Raw genomic sequence first — 11758 nt, forward strand, 5'->3', positions numbered from 1 at the left:
AGAAATGTGTTCGTTTCTAAATCTTAAACCTTCCATTGTTTGGACTTAGAATATTTTTCAGCCAAACTCTGTACTGGAGATAGGCAAGGGTGGAAGGCCTAGGGGCTGGAAGTCTGAGAGCTGATAGGAAGGGTAGAGTGGATGACTGAGGGCTTGGGACTATCAGTATTAGAGGTCTAAGGATCCCATGGGGTTGAAGGACATGCTTCTTAATGTTCCATATTGCCAGTGGGCTTATTGGAGCCCTTGCAGGGTTGAGACTAAAGGCTCTAAGAAGGAACTTTATGCAAGGAGCTTGGAAGATGTTTAAGACTGGCAGGGCTTTGGATTAGGCTGCAGTGTAAAATCTAAAGTTGGAAGGAAATACATTAAATCTGGCAGTGTAAAATGGTTGAGACTGGGGAAATGTTAAAAGGGTAAAGTACTACATTTTCACAAATAGATATATACAAACAAAGTTGTTCTGTTAGTTGAAATAAATGAACATTTATTTCACTTGCAAATAGAAATTAACTGGTTACAGCAATAAATGGTGACTGTTTTAAATACAAAGGCATCGTTGCAAGGCAATATTTTCAAACAAAAAGTCAGTGCTAATTGGTCCTTAGTGAAAAATACTGTTGTAAACATCAATTTGAGAATGAAACTGGTTGACACATGCATGTAGGTATGTCAGCTGCAAAAAGTACTTTTATGACTGGAAGTTTTAAAAACGTTTCAGTAAATTATTTTTTCAAACTTTTCAAGCATAACATTTTTGCAGTAATGAGCTTTTAGCACTGAGCCAACAAATTGTAACTTGCAGTTTTGTGATAATTTTCAGCCAAAAACTTTTTCTAATGCTCTGGCAATGTGCATGTACAACTTGGAAAATACATAATGCACAGAATTTTGTCAAAGGAAAAACTTATTGAATTGAGGTTCAGAACGGCGTCTAGGTTGATTGAACAGTGCTGGTATTTTGGCTGCCTGAATGGGAAACAGAGATGCGAATTGCATAATTTACTGTTGAAATTTTAAAAGCTTGCAAGAGTTACAAACTTTGATGAGAGTCCTTTCTAGCAAAGTATCTACAGGCTTCCTAATAATAAAAAAATTTCTTACAAATACATCATTGGAATTTTTGGAGTTTAGCATCTTGAAAACCTTCATACCAGTACACATGAATATTTTAAATGTGCGTACATAATAAAGTACATCGGTTACGATACATTAAAGATATAAGCTAATTTGTGAACAGCAATTTTTGTTTCAAATCAAACTGATTGACTGTTTCTGACAACTGAATGTACAAAAGTACCTCTTAAGTCATGAATACAGTACAACCTCACTATCCTGAACAATTGGGTGTATGGAACATGCCCCTTGGCTCCTTTTCTAGGCACTTTTTCTGAACATTGAAAATTTCTTTTAAAATTAAAGACACAAATTTAGGATTGATGATAATGACATCAAAGCCAAGATATCAACACTGAAAAGTCAGAAATCAGAACTACCATTTTACAACATAGCATACAGCGCTCTCTTTTTCTGCAAATGGCACCTCCTTTTTGGCAAATAGCGCCCTCTTACAAGGAATTTTGTTCTTTTTTTTCAGAAATGGGAACAGTTTAATTTTTAAGCCTATGAAATATCACCCAATGAAATCAGAACAGTTGGGGAGGTATGCTACACCAAGCACTGTGTATGGACCCTACCCTGTTCATTGTAGCAGTATTGTACTGTATACCAACATACACTACTCAAAAATATTAAAGGATCAGACATTTGTCTGAAAATCTCAGCCAGATGTCCACTTTGATACAGTGGCAGATAATGCATCATGTCTTTCATAGTCCCATGAGCCCTGAGCTTGACCAAGAGAGGGCGCAATTTTCTAAGCAACAGAGTCTCCTTTGGTCAGAAATGAACTGCGCTGGTTCACAAACAACTAGGAAATGTATCAGTCTATTTTTATGGATAATTATAAAAATATGTTATTTGGGGAAGATTTACAAACAGATGTATGCATTATTTTCCAAAACAAAAAAGGTCTTATAATTTTTTTACACTGAGATACATGTATGTATCGTATCTTCAAACTGCTTCATTTCTCTGCTGTAATAATTTCAGAATAAAAAGTAGCGCCCTCACATTAACAGGATATCATTCTAACTTATAAACAGCGCCCTCACATTAACAAGATATTATTCCAACAACTCATCTTCTCCCAAACCCCACTTTCCTTATTTTTAGGGCTGTGTACGAGACCTTGACAAGGTGCTGACCAAAGTGTTTTTCAATTTCATGGGACTTCAGTACTCTGCAGAGAAAGTTTACATTGGACTGGAACCAATAAGTTTTTCTTGTTTTGTAGCCAGAACATAACCACATTAAATGACACTCATATTTCTAAAGATGTGAATCCTTTTTTAAAATTCTGATCCTTTGATCCTTTTGAGTAGTGTACAAATGCAGAGAGACTTGCTCCATCACGTACTAAGGTGGAAGCAAAGAACTGCATCTATGAGAAGATTGAGTCCTTTCCTTGCCTTTGTGAATCAATGATTGTGGTTCTGACGAGGATCCCTCATGCATTCTTAGAAACTGTTCCTCCTCAGTGATGGAGGCGAAGACTGGCATCCATCTGAGTTACTTCCTTTCCTAGATGTTCTCATGAATCATCTCTGGGAAGTCCCACAGGATCTTGTCCCCCATCTTGCTTCTCTCCTTGTTGAAGGAGACGAGGGCGCTCTTCTTATCGGCATTGCAGATCTGGTTATTGTATGCACAGCTTCCATGTCGACAATGTCTGGGATGAAATTAATCACAGAAGAACGAATTACAGCAAAATATAATACCCACACCGACAAAAAGTAAAAGATCTTTGTAGAGTCCTTAATTTTACACCTTATTTCATACAAAACTGTCTGCGTTGTAATTTGAATTGACACTAAGGCTGAGTCAGGACGGCTTATTGCCCACGTGTACTACGAAAAAAGACTATTACTCGTGATAGGACTTCTGATGGACTGCAGGTCGTAAACTTGAAAACCTCAACATTCCTTTTGAGTGAAGTGAATTGAAAAAGTGACATCACGCCTTTCTCGACAACTGAGGGCGCTGTAATATCAATCTTTTGGCAATTTACATGTATGCCAATGGGGAAGAAGCTTCTTTCTATGACCTTGTTTTATCAAAACTCTGAAACCCAAATTTAATCCTTGAACATGTCTCAGGAAATTTTGACCAATGATCTTTGGTAATTTGCAATGAAACAGCAAGGAAAAGGAAATTTCGGCCAGGAAATGAGAACACTTCAAGTACAGTTGGTGCATTCAACTAGCTTGCTCTGGTGACAAGGGTTTCATCTTGTCCCTTTGCTCATCACCCAGAACCCAAACAGGGCGCTGAGAAGGGCTTGCCCTGCACAGATTTTGTAATGAAGGAAATATGTCGCACGAGATCATAGCTAACGAACATTTTGGGTAAATTTCTTTCAGGTGTGCGAGCTCACTCAATGAGTTGAATACAAGCAACGGTTATCAATTCAATATTTGTTCCTTTTTCTTCCTCATTGCTGAAAACACTTTCACCAATTTTACACTTTATTCGTTCATCCAAAATTGATCAAGATAACCAATGATTTGAAAAATACCGGTACTGCCAAAAGACGCGTGATCAGTGATACTTCAATACCACACCTTGTTTATTCATATAGCCAACACTTTGGCCTGAACCCCAAAATTTAAATAATGCTTAACAATAACTGGAAGTGATAACCTTGCAAGTTGCAGTCAAAGGTCATGCATAATGTAGCCAATCACAGTGCAAAGCCATCAGCCTTTCCCCGTGCCCTGTTTGGGTCCTAGTGATGAGTGAATCTCATCCCCGCCATCTTGCTTGACACAGCATACACAGCCAACCCGAGGTCAGGGTTGTCCCGTGTGAGCTAACCAAAAGAACTTATCATTTTTTGCTCACCAAAAACCAAGGGTGGATCCAAGTCCAAATTCAGAAGTGGGGAGTGGATTTTTTTTTGAAGGGTTTGGCTTTTTATACACAGTTCTCGAGGGAAATTTTTTTTTTCATTACCTTTCAAAAGAGAATAAAAGAAAAGAGACGGGTCCCATTCCTCCCAAGCTTCCTTTCCCAGATAAACCCTTGAAAGCATGTGCAACACATGAGACTCTTACCTGCATGGTAACCTGCCTCTTCAACTTTGGAGATCTGTCTTGGTTAGTCCATTCACACCACGACACAGGATACGTTAGCCAGTCTCTATGTAGGCAGCTATTTCAGTACAATTTCATCTAGCAACAAGGTAATCCCAAATCTAAATGCAGAGAAAGCGACAAAAATAAGAAAACATTGTCTTAGGTTTTTCAGTCACACTTTAATTAAAGATTTTTTTTCAAAATGAGCAAAGTATCCAAGTTTCAACCCATCAGCATCTGTACTCTGATGACTGCCATAACCACAACTATCAGACTATGGACTGAAAAGGATGGCCTGTAAATTATTATTCAGTGTACCACATTAAAGTAGCCCATCAAAAATACCCTTGAATGATCTTGATTTCTGTGACTTTTCCAGGACTTTACACAGGGTGAGATTCTCAGAAAATGAAAAAAGATGAACTTTGCGAGCACACAGCGTGAAGCCCTTTATGACATTGGGTCAGGGCCCCAGGAAAAATGTCAACGTTAGATACTCTGTGGTACAATCTAAGCCTTTCTGGGACACATTTTACAATAGAAACATTTCTAGAAGTCCACCCAGAAACATTTTTATTATTTTTTGTTCACTTGATACCTGTACATGACCCTTCAAAATGAGAGTAAAGTCGCATCTCGCTCTGTCCTATTTTGAGGGTTCAAAGTCACATTGAAGTGGAGATCAATTTTGGGGTTTTGTAATATTTGAAAAGAGTAACTCGACTCCTATTTAATTCCAAACATTTTGCAGAAATGTCACTTTCTCAGCAATTTGGACGCTAGTATTATTTGTGCTTGGTCTGAAATGTTGAAACAATGTTGAGACAAAGACGCGAAGCTGCCACAATAATGCCACATTGTCACCTTTACCCCAAGTGTTCCATGTACTTATCAATGGAAAAATCTCTTTCTGCTGAACTCAAAAATAACAATATCTCAGTTTTTGAAAATTCTGACTTTCAGCTCATTCTGTGGTGACAGGTCACAAATGCGTTATAAAGACCCTCCGCAAGTTGGAATGATTCTGCATGTGCTGCTAACATGGTTGAAGTGTTTTTGCCCTGGGAGGCGTAATTAATTTCTACATCGCACCACCTCCTTACCAGGTTTTGCCAATTTCTGAATAAATTCGGACAAGAACACTCCTCCTATTTTGGCCTGAACCAACCCCCATCGCCAGGAATTTTTAATCCCTTTGTCAATGTGCTTCACCTTTCCTTCTCAATGAATGATGTCTTTACGGGCAGACATGAGGATGGAAATGTAATGATAATGTCCATTCAACAACACACACGATGGTACAGTTTTCTGTGATTACACACAAAAAGTATTCAGGGTACCAGGCGCAGTGGCTTCGCTTGGCGGTGGATACACTCGTGCATGAGGTGAGGAGCATGAGAAGTGCACAATCATTGGCTTATATGAGGATGCATCATGAAAATAAGCCTAGCAGAGTGATTGTGCCACTGACAGTTACATGGAAGCGAACATACATTGTATATCCTACAGAAATGGTCACTGGTCGGCACTCGTTTTTGTCTGCAAAAAGACCCTATGGAATGTGTTGCTTTATCTTATCTCCCAATTCTAGCCTGGTTTCGGATCTGTGTGAGAACATTGACCGTGTGTGCCTATCTACACATGAACATAGGACATGAATGGCATGACGCAAGGCGCTTCTTGGTCGATGATTTTGATGCACTTTTTAGGATGAAATAAAAATGACGTGGCACATGGGAAGTAAGCTACATGTATGAGAAATGCAATATTATTTCATTTCACCACAAGAAAAGGTTCTATATTATCATATCTGATACCTGGAAGTTGAAAACTATCTTGATGAAATGGGTCAGAAGCATTTAAAATATTAGAATTTCTACACTGTAAGTCAACTATCACTGTATTGCACAGTCCAAAAAGGCAGAGCTCATATGTTAAAGCATATTTTCAAAGTCCCAAAAGCAGAAATCTGCCAAAAAGCAGAATATCATCCCTGTTTCCAGAACAACTCTTTTCCAGGATTGTCTAGAACTAAGTAATAATACTAATTGACATTTATAAAGCGCCCAATCCATCAAGCTGCTCCCAGGCGCTGTACATCAAAATATAAATAAATACAACCTACATGTACCATAATCAAAATTAATACTAAGAAACTAAAAATGCTTGTTTAAAAAGGTGCATCTTCAGCCCAGTCTTAAAACTCTCCACATTCCTAGAATGCATGAATAATATGCTCCGTGGCTGATTGACCTCAAAAACCGTGAATTAGTCTTTTTAAGCAAGGAGTGTATGAGATTAGTTATCAGCATTAACAGGGCCACTGCACACTCTTTTCTTACTGTTTTATTTTATACAGCGTCATGGACTAGCGGTCTGTTTGCTGATGTATATGAGTACTTTTTAGTGGCCAGCATAGAGAGATCATTAGGTTAATGCTGCTTTTGATACACTGGCATAGATACCAGCATTTATACAGATAAGAGCTTCCTAGAAGGTTTGTGTGAAGTTCGCTTCATTTTCAGGGTACAATACTTAACTACATTGTAGGAAGTTGTCACTGGTCCCATGCAAGGTCACGAAGGTGGGTGGTAACGCTTGTCAACACGTACATTGTAACTCGCCCGCGGGCCCATTAGGCTGGTGTCTCCCTGAGAGCGGGAGTTTTAAATCTCCGTGTCCGAAGCCAAACAACGCAAGGGCTTGCCAGTGTTTATTGTGGTTCTTGTTTCTAATTCACTAAATGATTTAATGTATACTGGTGACTTCAGAGACTGCGGTAATATTGTGATTACCAATATTCACGACAATTCTGGGAATTCTGCTCAACAACATATGCGATCCAATGAAAAGCAGATCTGTCTTATCATCATTTAGCTTCAAACAATTAATCGCTATCCAAATTTGATGTCGTCACAGCATTTTTCCAAGACTGACACTTGTTGCTGTATGTTACTGGCAGTTGGCTGAGCTGACAAATACAACTGAGTGTCATCTGCATAAAAATGACAACTCAGTCCATGATGCCTAATAACATCCCCTAATGGCAACATATACACATTGAATAAAAGTGGTCTGAGTACAGAGCCCTGGGGGACACCATACTTAAGTGTATAGGTGTCACTCATGGTTCCCACATCCAATCCACTCTGACCATCGGGCGATAAAGACTGAATCTGAACTCTTTGTAAACGGTCTCTAAGGTAAGAAGAAAACCAATCGAAGGTATTTTGTGAGACTCCAACGTGTACTTAATCAATGAGGCAAAATGTCATGATCAAACGTATCAAAAGCAGCGCTTAAATCAAGTAATACCAGAATGGAGACTTTGCCCTCATCCATATTTTTCCAAATATCATTTTGAATGCGGGCAAGAGCCATTTCCGTCCCATGGTGGCGCTTATATGCCAATTGAAAAGGTTCATGCAACATAAACCTGGTCATATGATTAGTAAGTTGTTGCGCAACCACCTTCTCAAGAACCTTGGAGACAAATGGTAAATTGGCAACAGGCTGATAATTCTTAAGCAGCTCAGCTTGATCAGCCTTGAGGTTCCGAGATTTTGGAATGGGAGTAACTGTAGACATCTTAAAATCATTTGGAAAAACTGCAAGATTAATAGAAGAATTAACGAGAGATGTGATTATTGGGCAAATTTCAGGCAGACAGCATTTTAAAAGTGCAGTTCGTATCGGGTCAGCACCACAAGTTGTTTTAGGACACTTGCGTTTGATTTGCTAGGTCTGTGCACAAGTGGTGGATCCTAAATTAAGCTTACATCCTTCAGGAAGAATTGGATCTTGAATATCAAATCTCCTTGACCCACACTACTCATACGTCGTAAGTTGCTGATCTTATCTTGAAAGAAATTTGCAAATCGATTTGCCAACTCGACTTCATACTTGAGTAGGAAATGTAGGAACTGACTTACAGCATGACAAATTATCAATCACACAAAAAATCTGATGACAATCACCCCTGCTCTCCTGGATTACGTTTTGATAATAATGCACTTTCACATCCTTGATCATCTTCACGACGTGATTAAACTGCATTTCCCAGTCAACAGTGAGTCGAGTACATCGCCAGCGACGCTCCAGTTTTTTAAGCTTAATTTTCTCCTTCCTAATGGTCTCAGTAAACCATGGTGTATTTGACCATACAGTAAAAACCTTTGATTGAACAGGAGATATGCTTGTCAAGAACCAACCTTAATTCCAAATTGTAAAAAGCTGTGAATACGTTGGGGTCGGGTAATGAAGTTTCGTCCAAATACTTTAAAAGTGCAGAACAAAGACAAAAGTGTTCACAGTCTACAAGCATGTTTTTAATCCTCCTAGATGCCACAGATCTCTGCGGTCTCACAGGCTTACTGATTTCTAAAGAACACATTATCAGTGAATGATCAGAAATAGCAGGATCAAAACATCTACAGATTTGATAATGTCCATGGATGGACGAGTAATAACAAGATCCAAAACATGACCTTTAATATGGGTTGGGGATACTACATGTTGAATCAAATTGCAAGACTCCAGAAAATTCATAAAACAAATCGTATCATGTGCTTGAGGCTGATCCATGTGAATATTAAAGTCTCCAACTATCACAAAATCAGACGATTTTGACATGAACTGTTCAAAGACTTGAGAAAAATCAGTCAAGGGTGGATCCAGGACCAAAAATCAGGAGTTAGGAGCGGACTTGTTTGACTTTTTCAATTTTTTGAGGGGTTTTGATACATTTGGGGCTTTCTACACACAGTTTGCAAGGGAATGAAGAAAAGAAAAGAAATGGCTCCCATTCCTTCCGAGCTTTTTTTCCCAGATACATCCTTGCAAGCATGTGTAACACATGAGACTCTAACCTGCAGGGTAACCTGTCTCTTCAACTTTGGAGATTTCATCGTTGGTTGGTCCACTCACATCACAATGTGGGGGCTACATTAGCCAGCCTTAACATAGGTAACCATGGGAAGTAAATTCACTTGGCAAATCAAGCCTCCCAAAATCTAAACACAGGAAATGTCCCAAAAAAACAAGAAAAGGAAAAGTTTTAATAGGTTTTTCATTCACAAACGAAAAACAATTTTTTTGCACGAGCAAGAGGACAGCCTGTAAATCTGTTGTTCTTTTGGTATCACATCAAACGTGGAATATCCAATAATAACTGTTGTATGATTTTGATTTGCGTGACCTCCACGTCTTTCCCACTACTTTTTCCTCCGACAACCAACAAAAACAAGGCTCAATTTTACCACTTTTGAATGACTTTTCAGGGTGATTTTTTTAAAGGATTTTCTATGCCAGCGGCAACCATGTACAAAGGAAAAATTGCCTTAAGTACCTAAATCATATTTGTTACAATTATAATTTGTGAGGAAAGACTTGAAGGATGACTTACTTTATCAGAACAATGATGCCAGAAGATGAGCCAACAGGCAGGGGACCAACCACACTGTTATCACCTTACTCTATCAGGGTAGTGGTGCCAGAAGATGAGCCCACAGGCAGGGAACCAACCACACTGCTACTGCCTTACTCTATCAGGGTAGTGATGTCAGAAGAGGAGCCCACAGGCAGGGAACAAAACACAATGCTACTGCCTTACTCTATCAGGACAGTGATGTCAGAAGATGAGCCCACAAGCTAAGGACCAACCATACTGCTCTATCAGAACAGCGATGTCAGAAGATGAGCTCAAAAGCCAAGGACCAACCTTGCTGCTCTCGCCTTACTCTATCAGAACAATGATGTCAGAAGAGGAGCCAACAAGCCAGGGACCAACCATGCTGCTCTCGCCTTACTCTATCAGGACAGTGATGTCAGAAGATGAGCCCACAAGCCAAGGACCAATCATGCTACTCTCGCCCTACTCTATCGGGAAAGTGATGTCAGAAGATGAGCCCTCAAAACAAGGACCAACCATGCTACTCTCGCTGTACTCTATCAGGACGGTGATGCCAGGAGATGAGCTCACAGAAAGGGGACATACCAAGCTGCTATCACCTCATTCTATCAGGACAGTGATGTCAGAAGATGAGCCAACAAGCCAAGGAGCACCCATGCTGCTCTCGCCTTACTCTATCAGGACAATGATGTCAGAATATGAGCCCACAAGCCAAGGACCAACCATGCTGCTCTCGCCATACCCTATCAGGACAGTGATGCCAGGAGATGAGCTCAAAGGCAAAGGACCAACCATGCTGCTTTAACCTCACTCTATCAGGCCAGTGATGTCAGAAAATGAGCCCAAAGGCAGGGAACCAACCACACTGCTATCACTTTACTCTATCAGGGCAGTGATACCAAATGATGAGTCCACAGGCAGGGGACAAACCACACCGCTATCACTTTACTATATCAGGGCAGTGATACCAAATGATGAGTCCACAGGCAGGGGACAAACCACACTGCTATCACCTTACTCTATCACAACAATAATGTCAGAAGAGGAGCTAACAAGCCAAGGACCAACCATGCTGCTCTCGCCTTACTCTATCAGGACAGTGATGTCAGAAGATGAGCCCACAAGCCAAGGACCAATCATGCTACTCTCGCCCTACTCTATCGGGAAAGTGATGTCAGAAGATGAGCCCTCAAAACAAGGACCAACCATGCTACTCTCGCTGTACTCTATCAGGACGGTGATGCCAGGAGATGAGCTCACAGAAAGGGGACATACCAAGCTGCTATCACCTCATTCTATCAGGACAGTGATGTCAGAAGATGAGCCCACAAGCCAAGGAGCACCCATGCTGCTCTCGCCTTACTCTATCAGGACAATGATGTCAGAATATGAGCCCACAAGCCAAGGACCAACCATGCTGCTCTCGCCATACCCTATCAGGACAGTGATGCCAGGAGATGAGCTCAAAGGCAAAGGACCAACCATGCTGCTTTAACCTCACTCTATCAGGCCAGTGATGTCAGAAAATGAGCCCAAAGGCAGGGAACCAACCACACTGCTATCACTTTACTCTATCAGGGCAGTGATACCAAATGATGAGTCCACAGGCAGGGGACAAACCACACCGCTATCACTTTACTATATCAGGGCAGTGATACCAAATGATGAGTCCACAGGCAGGGGACAAACCACACTGCTATCACCTTACTCTATCACAACAATAATGTCAGAAGAGGAGCTAACAAGCCAAGGACCAACCATGCTCCTCTCGCCTTACTCAATCAGGACAGTGATGTCAGAAGATGAGCCCACAAGCCAAGGACCAACCATGCTGCTCTTGCCTCACACTATTAGGACAGTGATGCCAGAAGATGAGCCCACAGGGAGGAGACCAACCACGCTGCTATCACCTGACTCTGTCAGAACAATGATGTCAGAACATGAGCCTATAAGCCAAGGACCAACCACAATGCTACTGCCTTACTCTATCAGGACAGTGATGTCAGAAGATGAGCCCACAAGCCAAGGACCAACTATGCTGCTCGCGCCTCAATCTATCAGGACATTGATATCAGAAGATGAGCCCACGAGCCAAGGACAACCCGAGCTGCTCTCGCCTTACTCTATCAGGACAGTGATGTCAGAAGATGAG

The 11758-nt window shown here is 40.7% G+C and overlaps 1 long non-coding RNA gene across 1 annotated transcript; it reads right to left on the reverse strand.

The window, feature by feature from the left end:
* Positions 1-309: 309 nt before the first annotated feature.
* LOC147797932 (uncharacterized) lies at positions 310-10238 on the reverse strand. Its single transcript, XR_015426626.1, has 4 exons — positions 9601-10238; positions 9065-9208; positions 4176-4315; positions 310-2791 (listed from the first exon to the last, which is right to left on the reverse strand). It is a non-coding gene; the product is annotated as an uncharacterized LOC147797932 (long non-coding RNA).
* Between the last annotated feature and the right edge of the window lie 1520 nt (positions 10239-11758).

This window comes from Acanthaster planci, linkage group LG10, assembly GCF_054643075.1.
Source record: "Acanthaster planci isolate LZ-2023a linkage group LG10, COTS_SCS, whole genome shotgun sequence".
Lineage (NCBI taxonomy): Eukaryota > Metazoa > Echinodermata > Asteroidea > Valvatida > Acanthasteridae > Acanthaster > Acanthaster planci.